The sequence below is a fragment of the Pteronotus mesoamericanus genome, unplaced genomic scaffold, assembly GCF_021234165.1.
Source record: "Pteronotus mesoamericanus isolate MK-2021 breed Mesoamerican mustached bat unplaced genomic scaffold, CSHL_Meso_final contig_26, whole genome shotgun sequence".
In the NCBI taxonomy this organism is placed as follows: domain Eukaryota; kingdom Metazoa; phylum Chordata; class Mammalia; order Chiroptera; family Mormoopidae; genus Pteronotus; species Pteronotus mesoamericanus.
In genome coordinates, this window is record NW_026555109.1 from 11,760,584 (window position 1) to 11,774,319 (window position 13,736).

The window sequence follows — 13,736 nt, forward strand, 5'->3', positions numbered from 1 at the left end:
TCTGTGGGAAGAGGCCAAAGAGCCAAAAGCTGAAAAGCACACAATAGACAGCCCAAAACCACCCAGTGCAGGTGTGCACACTTGCGCGGAGTGGCGAGCGAGCGTTGGCGAGCCTGTGTGGACCCGCATGGGCTGGCGAGGGATCACATGGGCTGGCAAGGCCTTCCACAAGTTGGCACTGATGAGGCCTGCGAGGGAGTGCGCAGATCGGCAAGGGCAGGTGTAAATTGACTCGCGGGGGCCGCAAGTGCAGAGTGGTCTGCAGAAATAGTGGATCCCTGGCCAAAGGGGTCACATAGCTGCCCAAAGCAAGAGTCAGACACAGACAGTAGACTACTGGAAGGCTCAAACAAATGACCCAAGGTTATATAGGATCAACAACTGACATCATCAGAGGCAGGTCTAGAAAGAAAAGTAAAGGAAATAAATAAATGAATGAATGAATGAATGCATGAATGAATGAATCAATAAACAGACCCACTTACTACCATAGAAGTTTAATCCACAAAGTCAGGAAATCTAGATGGCCCAATTGAAGCAGAAGCAAAAATAAATAAGTAAATTACTTAACAGACTTTCACAAAAATGGGAAAAAAAAAGAAGTTCCCCCCAAATGAGTGGAAAAGGTGACACCCCACAGAGAGAACTAAATGAAATAGAGGCAAGGGAACTATCAGATATTGAATTCAAAACAATGGCTCTAAGGAAGCTCAATGAGCTCAGCCAGCTCAAAGGGAACTATGAGAAACTGCAGAGAAACTATCAGGATCTTACAACAAACTATATAACCTTGAAAAGGACATAGAAACTATCAAGAAGACACAAGAGGATATGAAGAATACCATTTCTGAATTGAAGAACACAGTAGAAGGAATCCAAAGCAGGCTGGATGAAGCCGAGGATCAAATCAGTGAGATGGAGGATAAGGTAGGAAAAAGCTCCCAGACAGAACAAGAAATGGAAAAAAGACTCAAAAAGAATGAAGAGGCATTGACGGAAATGCAGGACAACCTGAAACTCAATAATATCCGTTTAGAAGGGATACCAGAAGGAGAAGAAGAAGAGCAAGGGATAGATAACCTCCTCGAAAAAGTAATGATGGAAAATTTCCCCAATTTGAGGAGAGAAAGGATCTCATGGATCCAGGAGGCACAGAGGACCCCACTCAAGAGGGACCCAAGGAGGTCCAAGCCAGGACACACCATCATTAAAGTGGCAACTATCAAAGACAAAGAGAGAATCCTCAAGGCAGCAAGGGAGAAGGAGAAAGGAACATACAAGGGGGTCTTGACACGGCTAGGAGCTGACTTCTCAACAGAAACACTCGAAGCCAGAAGGGAATGGCAACAAATATTCCAAGTCATGAAAAACAAGGGCCTACAGGCAAGGCTGCTCTACCCAGCTAGGCTCTCCATTCAAATAGAAGGGGAAATAAGGAGTTTCCCAGACAAAAGAAAGCTAAAAGAATACATCTCTACCAAACCAGCACTCCAAGATATGCTAAGGGGACTGGTTTACACAGATGAAGGAAAAGAATGAGAGAGAGAGGAACACAGGTACAAAGAGAAAAGATGAGTAAGTTTCTATCAGTAATATCTCTCAATGTGAATGGACTAAATGCCCCAATCAAAAGACACAGGGGAGCTGAATGGATAAGAAAACATGACCCACACATATGCTGCCTACAAGAGACCCACCTCAGAGCAAGAGACCTACACAGATTGAAAGTAAAGGGATGGAAAAAAATATTCCAAGCAAATGGGCAAGAGATATAGGCCGGGGTTGCCATACTTGTATCAGACAAAGTCCATTTCAAAACAAAGGCCATAAAAAGAGACCCAGAGCGGCACTTTATAATACTTAAAGGAAGAATCTATGAAGAAGACATCAACATTGTAAACTTATATGCTCCCAATATAGGAGCCCCCAAGTTTATAAGGAAATTGTTGGACGACTTCAAAAAAGATACAGACAGCAACACGCTGATAGGAGGGGATTTCAACAGCCCACTGTCAAAAATGGACAGATGTTCCAAACAAAACATAAACAAGGATATTGTGGCGCTGAATGACACACTGAATCAAAGAGACTTAACTGACATATATAGAACCTTACATCCCAAAGAAGAAAAATACACATTCTTTTCAAATGCTCATGGCAGTTTTTCAAAGAGAGACCACATGATAGGACACAAAGCAAACCTCAGCAAATTCAGGAAAATTGAAATAAGACCAAACTTTTTCTCAGACCACAAGGCGTTGAACCTGGAAATCAACCTCAAAGAGAAACTTCAAAAACTTGCCAACTCATGGAGACCGAACAGTAGACTACTAAACAATGAAAGGGTTAATAATGAGATAAGAGAAGAAATCAAAAAATTTCTGGAAACAAATGAAAATGAACAGACAACAGTCCAAAACCTATGGGACACAGCAAAGGCGGTCCTGAGAGGGGAGTTCATAGCAATACAGGCCTTCCTAAAAAAGATAGAAACATTTCAGATAAAAGACCTAACACTACAACTTCAAGAACTGGAGAAACAACAACAAATAAATCCCAGAGCAAGTAGAAGGAAGGAAATAGTCCAGATTAGAGCAGAACTGAATGACATAGAGACAAAAAGAACAATTCAGAGGATCAACCAATCCAGAAGCTGGTTCTTTGAAAAGATAAATAAAATTGACAAGCCTTTAAGCAGCCTCATCAAGAAAAAAAGGGAGAGGACCCAAATTAATGATATCAGAAATGAAAGAGGAGAAATAACAACTGATACCACAGAAATACAAAGGATCGTCAGAAACTACTACAAACAATTATGTGCCAAGAAATTTGAAAATCTTGATGAAATGGACAAATTTTTAGAAAAGTATCATCTCCCAACCCTGAAGGAGGAAGAAACAGAAAGCTTGAACAGACCGATAACAGCTGGGGAAATTGAAGCAGTCATCAAGAAACTCCCGGCACACAAAAGCCCAGAGCCGGACGGTTTCACAGGAGAATTTTACAAAACATTTAAGGAAGAGCTAACCCCTGTCCTTCTCAGACTATTCCAAAAAATCCAAGAGGACAGAAGACTCCCACACTCTTTCTATGACGGCAGCATCACCCTAATCCCAAAACCAGATAAAGATCCTACAAAGAAAGAAAACGACAGGCCAATTTCACTGATGAACATAGATGCTAAAATCCTCAACAAAATATTGGCAAACCGCATCCAGCAACACATTAAAAAGATTATCCACCACGATTAAGTGGGATTCATCCCAGGGATGTAGGGATGGTTCAATATACGCAAGTCAATAAACGTTTGTAATACATCACATAAATAAAAGAAAAGACAGAAACCACATGATCATCTCGATAGACGCAGAAAAGCATTCAATAAGGTACAGCACCCATTTATGATCAAAACACTCAGCAAAATGGGAATAAATGGGGCATTCCTCAATGTAATAAAGGCCATATATGAAAAACCCACAGCCAACATCATACTCAATGGGCAAAAACTAAAAACTTTCCCACTAAGATCGGGAACACAACAAGGATGTCCACTTTAACAGCTTCTTTTCAACATCGTATTGGAAGTCCTAGCCAAAGCATGGACTTTATGTCAGACAAGAAAAAGACATAAAAGGCATCCAAATAGGAAAGGAGGAAGTAAAGCTATCATCGTTTGCAGATGACATGATAATGTACATAGAGAACCCTGTAGACTCTACCAAAAAACTCCTCAACCTAATAAGTGAATTTGGCAAAACAGCAGGATATAAAGTCAACATTCAGAAATCAAAGGTATTTTGTACACCAGCAATGACATAGAAGAAGAAATCAGAAAAAAATACCATTCAATATATTAAGAAGAAAAATAAAGTACCTAGGAATAAATTTAACCAAACAGGTAAAAAGACCTGTACGCAGAAAACTATACAACATTGAAGAAAGAAATTAAGGAAGACACAAATAAATGGAAGCATGTACCGTGCTCATGGATAGGAAGAATTAATATCATCAAAATGTACATCCTATCCAAAGTAATTTATACTTTCAACACAATCCCTATTAAGATACCAATGACATATTCCACAGAAATAGAAAAGACATTTCAAAAATTTATATGGAACCATAAATGACCCCGAATAGCCGCAGCAATTTTGAGAAAGAAAAACAAAGTGGGAGGGATCACAATACCAGATATCAAACTTTACTACAAAGCCACAATACTCAAAACAATCTGGTACTGGCACAAGAACAGATCCATAGACCAGTGGAACAGAATAGAAAGCCCAGAAATAAGCCCAGGTCTCTATGGGCATCTAATATTTGACAAAGGGGGCAGAAGCTAAAATGGAGCAATAATAGCCTCTTCAACAAATGGTGCTGGGAGAGCTGGACGGCTACATGCAAAAAATTGAAATTGGATCATCAGCTGATACCATACACAAAAATAAACTCAGGATGGATAAAAGACTTAAATATAAGTCACAACACCATCAAAGTCCTAGAGGAGAACATTGGCAGGAAACTCTCAGATAGCCCACGTAGCAATTTTTTCACTGATATGTCTCCTAAAGCAAGGGACATAAAGGAAAGAATAAACAAGTGGGACCTCATCAAAATAAGAAGCTTCTGCATGGCAAAAGAAAACACCAGCAAAATGAAAAGGGAGCCAACCGTATGGGAAAATAGATTCGCTAATGATACATCAGATAGAGGTTTGATCTCCAAGATATATTAAGAACTCACTCGACTCCACTCCAAGAAGACAAATGATCCAATCAAAAAATGGGCAAAGGACCTGGGCAGACGCTTTTCCAAGGAGGAGATACAGAGGGCCCAGAGACATTTGAAAGGATGCTTAGCATCACTAGCCATCAGAGAAATGCAGATCAAAACACCATGAGGTACCAACTCACACTGGTCAGAATGGCCATCATAAACAGATCAACAAACAACAGGTGCTGGCGAGGCTGTGGAGCAAAGGGAACCCTAGTACACTGTTGGTGAGAATGAGGACTGGTGCAGCCATTGTGGAAAACAGTGTGGAATTTCCTCAAAAAGCTGAAAATGGAACTGCCTTTTGATCCAGTGATTCCCCTGCTGGGACTATACCTAAGAATTCCAAAACACCAATTCAAAAGAACTATGCACCCCAATGTTCATAGCAGTACAATTTATAATAGCCAAGTGTTGGAAGCAACCTAAATGCCCATCAGTAGATGACTGGATCAAAAAATTATGGTACATTTACACAATGGAATACTACGTAGCAGAAAGGAAAAAAGAACTACTGAGCTTTGCGACAGCATAGATGGAACTCAAGAGCATTATGCTAAGTGAAATAAGCCAGGAGGCAAAAGACAAATACCATATGATCTCACCTATCCGTGGAACCTAACCAACAATACAAAGATGCAAGGAAAATAAGACCTGCAACACTGAAAGGAAAAGAAACCAACAGAGACAAGAGGGAAGGAGGGGGGACGGGGGAAAAGGAAGGGAATGGGAAAGTCAAGGAACATATAGCAAGGACTCATGGACAAAACCAAAGGGGAAGAGTTGAGGGAGGGAGGGAGGGGGCAAGGGAAAGTGGTGGGCGGTAGGCAGAGAAAAATGAAAAAAATTATTTATTTTTGAAAAAATAAATAATTAAAAATAAAAAAAGATTTTTTTCTGTTTTTTGTTTTTGTTTTGCTTAAGTGGAATGCAAACATCAAAGCGATTAACATAAGCAAGCTGGTGCAAATGATTTTCAATGTTTGACTTGGATATTTTGAGTATGTTGCCTATATCCCAAGTGGTGTAACATTGATTGTCATTTCTTGATTTGATCACTATCAACTTCAACTGATCAACCCAACCATAGAGCATCATCTAGCAAGAAATCTTTGGCACGAAGCTTTGCAGACCACTCGATACATTTGATCAGTCACAGCCCCTTCTCCATACACTACATAGTTGGTTTTTTTTTGGTGTTTTAGTTGCTTTTTACCTTTATTGAAATAATAAAGTATAATATCCTGAAAATGTTGCATGTTTTCTTCCATTTTTAATATTAAAATGGTTACACAAAAATTTACCAACTTTAATGTTTTTAAAATGCACACTAATATGACAGCTGTTACAATACAATCTAACAAAAGTGTTTTGGATAAAGTTAAAGACAACTAAGCACCACTAGAGCCATCTTACAGGAAAAAAAAACTGAAAGAACTTTTTGGTCAACCCAATACCTCTTGTTTTACTTAGCCCCAAAGTGCAAGAGTAGCACTGCTAGTAATTCAGATATGCTAAAGAGAACCTGTGAAGTGCTTCCTTTAAGTAAAAAGATATGTATGAATTTGGAAAAAAACACAGCATATATAGGATTTGGTCTTATCCATGGCTTCAGTCATCCACTGGGGATCTTGAAATGTATCTCCCATATAGAAGGGAGACTACTGCATCACATTAGGGGAAGCAGCTAGGTGAAGCATTGTATTTGAAAATCTGGTGAATCTGAAGCAATTAACAACATATTCGTGGGAATCTCATGCCAAAAGTGTTTATACAGTCATAAAGCAAAACGGCAAACATTTATATTGCAACAATCAAAAATGTTCTGGTAATATATATTGCTAACAGAGAAGTCTTCTTTCAAAGAAATGGTGGCCTAGATAGATTTTTGTTTTGCTCTATTTTTTCCTTTTTTAAAAAACAACATTGATCCTTGAATGAAAACAAGCAAAGGTTACTATTTATTTCCTCTCTTGCTCACAACAGAATGTCTGTGAGAGAAATAATGAATTTGAAATGGCAGACCTTTCTGAAACCAATTGAAATGCGAAGTCTCTTCAGATCACTACAGACAAAACAAGTCATTATAGCCAAGCCTTACTCATTTGGCCACATAGGAACTGGTTGGCATCACATTCAAAGGCTAAATCTGCCAGAACAGCTCTCAGCCAGCTCTCTTGTTTGAAGGTGAGAGCTCACAAGGGCAGCTTAACTCCAAGCTGATCTGCCTTTACTATTTCACTACAAGAGATTTCATGTTAAAGCATCTAAATTGTTATTATTATGAAGATTCGAAATCTGAGGAGACTCTAAGTGTGCATAGGAGAACCTTTTTACAGGTGACATGTTACTTTGGGGTGGGAGAATGAGGAGGGCCTGACTGGTTATGAATCCCGGTCGTTTAGTTTCTTTTATCTTCCTCTCTGATCTTCCACCTACACCCATTTGGCTCTCATTCCCTGAATGGTTTCCTAGGAATCTGCCTCTTTTAAAATAAATAAACTCAAGAGAATAGAATCAGAAGTGAAAACGTAAAGCTCTTTCACACGTCGGCATGTGAATACTTAGCATGGGGTTCTTTTGCCACAACTCCAGTTTTGTTTTATTTGCCTTTTTTATAGATTGAGAAAAACATTTCCTTATCTTCCCAAAAGATACAACAGGACCACATTTCCCTGAGCCATATGAGAGAAATGGGTGATTTTGAACAGTAATTAAACTGGCTTTTAAGAAAACATGCCATGTGGGTGAGATCTGCTTCTTTCCAAATAATCCACATGAGGAAATTTCCCCAGTCAGATCTTATTTCTTATCTTATTTAATCAGTAAGCCTTTCTACAATGTGCTCCTCATTCTATTCTCATCTCATTTGCAGATCTAAATAAGAATAACAATGAGTATGATAGAAAATGTTTTATTCTTATTTATTGATATCCATTATGTGCTACATACTGTCATAAGGAATTTACATCTGTTAATTTATTTAACCCTAATAACACCCCTATGAAGTAATTACTAAAGATGGCATTTAGTTTCATTGCTCATGTTATTTCTTACAGGAAATAAATTTTTTGAACATTTCACAATAATAACTGACATAAATAAAGTTCTATAAAGCTTTAAAAAATGTTTTCACAGAACTCATTTTTTTACTTTTCATCATTGTCTTTGAGATAGACTAACTGTTTCCTTACCATTCCCTTTATCCCCATGGAAAGGATGAGGAAGATCAGACTGGGAGAAGTTGAGACATTAGCCTGGCCCTACTTGGATTTTCAGGTAAACTACCTGGGTACCAGGTATCTGTCTGCCTGAATGTGGGTCTCCATGCCTGTGGTCATCCAAAGCAGTTTCAGAAATTCAGTTCCCTGCTCAGCATTGAAGTCTTCCCAAACTCAACCAAGCCAAAAAGACATTCATTAGCTCCCCTCCATAAACTGTCACTGAATTCTCCCCTTCTTGTTAGTGAAGGCCATCTGCCTTCTACTCTCCTAGTTTCAAAACCTAAGAATCATATTTGATAATATCTTTCCTTCTTTCTCTCACATCCCAATCTAGACACTCAATGTGTCTTTCGAAATGCATGGGTCTTATTGGTTGAACAAGTACTAGCCTAGAAGTACCACATTGTGCTATGATGGGGAGAGGGTAACCAAGAATGGAAAACCAAAGAAAACAGCAGGTAAGGGCTTTATAATCTCGTGGAGGAGATGAAACTGGAACATAGATCACTAAAATTCAAGATAAGACATGATAGAGACACAAGAGAGGTAACACAAAATAGAATCTTACTGATAAGATGAGAGGTCTTGGAGTAGAACATGCTCATCTCCAAGTGGCCCAGAGAGGGTAGCCAGACAGCATGTGAGCTGAGACTTGGATAACTCAGAACCCATACAATAGAGTTAGGCCTGGTGCTCAAAAGTCGGAGTGGAAGTGGAAAGCAATGAATATTGTCTTTTGGCTGATTTTTAGTGGGCAATGAAAAGGATCTGAAAAAACTAGGAATTTCCTTGAAATTCCATTCTTCTTTCTCTCTTGTTGCCTAATGATCACCTTGGTTCAGGCTTTTATCACCTGCTGCTTGCAGTAATTTTATGGCCTCCTAGCCAATTACCAAAACTCCAATTCTCCTTCTTTATACCCTGGCCATGGTCCCCAACCTTTCTGACACCAGGGACAGATTTCGTGGGGTTGTGGGGACAGGAGGCAGAGCTCAGGTAGTAATGCGAATGAAGCTTCACTAACTTGCTGGCCTCTCATTTTCTGCTGTGCAGCCCACTTCCTAACAGACCACGGACCAGTACTGAACCATGGCCCAGGTGTTGGGAACCCCACAGAATGCTATAGGTGATGTTTATGCCACCCCTTCCATCAAAGATATTCATAACTTATTTTTCATTCATAAAGACTGTTGTAATCAGTGTATCCGCTCTCCTTCTCCTTTGTTACACAGAACTGTTTTGCTGAATTTAAAGCCACTTCTTTCCCCTGTGGTTTAGATCTCATTTCGTCTCACTGATTTAGTATAATCACCAGTTCTATTTTCTGTATTCATCTTCTTTCTCTCCTGGGTTATTTGCATCTTCATTGAAATATGTCCAAGTCTTTCTCATTAAAAACAAAAATATAAGGGGGATAAATAGTAATGAAAAAAACAATAAAAAATGAACTATTTAAAAAATAAATACATCTCTTAAAAAAATTGTAACACTCCTCTGTTCCCCTCAGTTTCCCTAGCTATTCTTTCCGACCACACATCACATGAACATGTACTCTCTTGACTCACTCTTTAATATATGAGTCAGTCTCTGCCTCATCCCAACAAAACAGTTCTCACTATGGTGACTGCATCACTGAGGATAGTGCAGGGCTGAGAAAAGCAGAAAACCAAACTAAATACTAATACAAATAAATAGTTTGTTTTTTGGATTTATTTATTTATAATGTGGTCCCCTCAGGGACCTAGGTGACTCTCTCTTCCTTCAATGCTATCCTTAGCATGTTGCTTTAATCGTCATGATTATCTGATGGTTGCAAGATGGTTGTTCCACTGTCAGCCATGCATCTGGCTTCTAGGTAGCAACAAGCACAGAGTGGAGTATGGTCTTATATCATCTTGAAAATTGCAGCCAAGGAAATTCTGTCACTAGACCTCATCACATGGCCTGGTACATTTTAAAATAATTCTAATAGCACTTTTAAAAATGTAAATAAATTCATCCTTTTCCCTTCTATTTTATCCCTTTAGAAGGAAATCATTAAGTTTAATGTGGATCTTTTCAGATTTTTTTCTGCAATACAAATAGTGTTAACTGAATAAAATAGTGATTGTTTAAGAAGTTGCTTGAGTTGAAATGAGCAATTTCATATGCCAAAATAGGACTAAATTCCACCTGGCCAATGTCAAAATTGCCCAGTTTCTGCCCCCCACAGTCCTAATCGAGACTTCTCTCCTCATAGTTTCCTATTTTATCCCAATCACCCCAATGGCCTTCTCTCTGTCTTCTAGACCACAGAGGCCACCCCCTGCAGCAAGGAGGATATAATGCCTGCTCAAAAAAAATTAGGTTCTGTCAGGAAAGAGGGTGAGAATAAATATTGGATAGGCATATTTTATGCCATTATCAGGATCCTCTCCTCATCAAAAACTAATAAAATCCAATGCCATCTCACTTCTTAGAAGCCCAGGAAGCAGTTTACCTTTTCCCACCTTCTGAAAGTAGTCTTTTTCCATGGCCTGCATGACACAACACTCTTCTGGGATCTCTTCTGTTTCTCTGGCTGTTTCTCCTCTGCGTCTCCTGCATACTCGTTCTCCTGTACCAGAACACTCTGCTACATTTTCCTAAGTTCCTGTTCTCTGTGAATGGCACTAGCTTCCATCCAGTTTGGCAGAGCAGCTTGGAGGGTTCATGCTACAGTAGCATGACTTCAATAGTTTCACCAAAAAGAGAAGAAGTTTAGAAGGCAGTTAATGACACTGGCATGGAGATTCAGAGTGATATGGGGCAAGATATCTTTAGTTTTCTAGGCCTTCCCTTGACAGTTTCAGGATGACTCTTGTTGCTATGGAGTGAATGAACAATGTCAAATTCCTTGGGCTGGATTTTTAAATCCTCCATATTTGTCTTCATTTTTTCGATCCTTTTTGATCCTATCTCCACCACTCAGCAAAGCATTTTCCTCAGTTCTGATCACAGACTCACTGTGCCATTTGTGAAGACACAGACTCACTGTGCCTGTGTGAAGATGAGACCTTATCTTCACAGTTCGAAGGACATGATAGCTTTAGCACTGGTCTGCTCCTATCCATTCCAGCCCCTCGAATTTCTTCTCTATCACTCAATGCAAATGACTATTCTTTTCAAATACAAATCTGATTATACCACTTCAAGTTTTTAGAAACCTCCTCATTATCTCAGGACATGACTGTAATCCCAACCTTGATGTACTGATCTTTGCAGACTCGGTCCCCTAATTTCCTCTTTAGAGCCTTCTCCAGAATCCCCTATGACTTTTTCCCCAACCTCCCATTTTCAAACTCACACCTCCCCCGACTCCACATCTCAGCTTTCACCTCTCTGGATTACTTTTCTTTCTTCTAAGGCACAATGTTCATGTCTATAAAGAGAGCATTGTTAATTTTTCTTGTTGGCTAATTTATATTTGATCTTTAGGTTTTAGATTGATGATGAATCCCTCTAATAGTACTTTCTTAACTCACCCTACCCTCACTCCCAGCCTCACCCTTCAGTTGATGCTTCTGTACAATATTATTTAGCACTTCTACAGCAGCAAGAATTGTTTGCTCACAGTTGAGCAGTAGTCAATAATCGAATGGCATAGTTTCAGAAGTGTATATTTTGGGGGGAGGGAAGACTTAATGTTCAAATTACACCTCTAAACACATTTAAACTCCTGTATTTCATTTAACATGAGATGTACATGTTAATACCTTTGAAATCAGTTTTTCAATCCATGGTATTTTATATTATTAATAGGCTGCACTTTTTTAATATTATATAAAATTATGATATATCTTACAATTGATAATGTCCTAGATTTTATTAACAATACTGTGTGACCTTGGGGAAATTACTTAACCCTTTACTGCCTAAGTTCTTTTATCTGTACAGTGTGGTAATATACAAACCTAGGATGGATGCTTGTGATAAAAAGATAATACACATAAAGCATCTAAAACAGTGTTTTCTGGAACATTGTCATTGCTCAATAAATGTTAGTCATAATCACTCCCTTTTGTAATACCCAGGGATATGCAGTAAATTGAACAATATCTTACCTTCTTGAATTGACCATGTAAGAACTATATATCTGTTTGTTTCCCTGTGTCCCCAGTTCTCAGCATAATACCTGGCCTATCTGGTATTCATTATATAATAGTTTAATGTGGAATGTATAAAGGAAATAATGACTATAGAATGCTCATACCTGTCTATGTGACTTATATTTGTTCCTGATCTTTTCAGCAAGAGATTCTTTTTGTCAGTATTCTTCTTGTTTTCAACACAAGGTTTCCCTATAGTAGACCTAGAAGAACTCTACCTTCTAAAACTCCATCTCTTCAATCAACAAATATTTAGTTTAATATATAAAAATTGTAAAATTCAAACTAAAATTTAAAATACTTCTAATAGCACTTTTGAAAATGTAAAAAAGATCACCTTGTTCCTCCAATTCCACCCTGTAGAAGAAAACCATTAAGTTTAGTGTGGATCTTTCCAGACTCTTTTTCAATGCAAACAGTGTGAGCTGAATAAAATGATGATTGTTTGAGAGCTTATTTTGAGGTTCTAGCAGGGGAGTGCAGCTACTCGTTTACTCTTGACTGAAGACCAGTCCTCTCTAGCATGGATGGAACTGGAGAGCATTATGCTAAGTGAAATAAGCCAGGGGGCAAAAGACAAATACCATATGATCTCACCTATAAGTGGAAAGTAATCAACAAAACAAACAAGCAAAGAAAATATAACCAGCAATATTGAAAGAAAAAAGAAACCAATAGAATCAAGAGGGAAGGAGGTGGGGGCAGGCAAAGGAAAGGGAGGGGTCAAGTCAAGGAACATGTATAAAGGACCCATGGACAAAGCCAAAGTGGGAAAGGATTGAGGAAGGGTGGGGGAAGGAAGCAGGGAAAAGTGGTAGCAGGAAAATGGAGACAAATGTACTTGAACAATTAAAAAAATTAAAAAATTAAAAAAATAAAATAGTGATTGAGAAGTCACTTGAGATGAAATGAGCAATTTCATACACAAAAATAGGACCAAATCCCACCAACCCTGTGGCAAAATTGTGATCCGCAATCCCTGTCCTGACTTTCCTCCTCAGATCTTCCTGTTTTATCCCCATGTTCCCATGGCCCCCTCTCCCCTTCTCTTGGCTCGTACATTTAACACTTGAAAGTCATTTACCCCTTTTTACCTCCTCTTCATTTCTTGGTAGCCTGTTCACAATAATTATGAAATCTGTAGAAAGTCAGGGAGAATAGAGTGGACTTCTTTCTGTGGCAACTCTAGATGAAGCTGGTTTTTAGACATTTTTGAGAGTGCAGAAGAAGACCACGAGTCAGAAGGGCACTTGGGAGATCCACACTGCTGCTCATCTTTCATTTTAAGTCTCTCTCTTTCCATCTGTCTGGAATCAGCATAGGGCATGTTCTTCTTGCAAGAGTATAGATTGGTCAATCTTTTTGATGGCCATCTGATCATAGGAATCAGAATTCTAATGTTAGCATCTTTTTTTTATATACCTAAAACTTAATTTTATTTAGATATCATATATAAATTTTACCAATCATCCCCAAATATCTTTTTTAATTTAATTTTATTTTTTAATTAATTTATTTTTTTCAAATACACTTGTCTCTGCCTACCCCCCACAGCTTTCCCCTGCCCACTCTCCCTCCCTCTATCCTTCCCTACGGTGGGTTTGTCCATGAG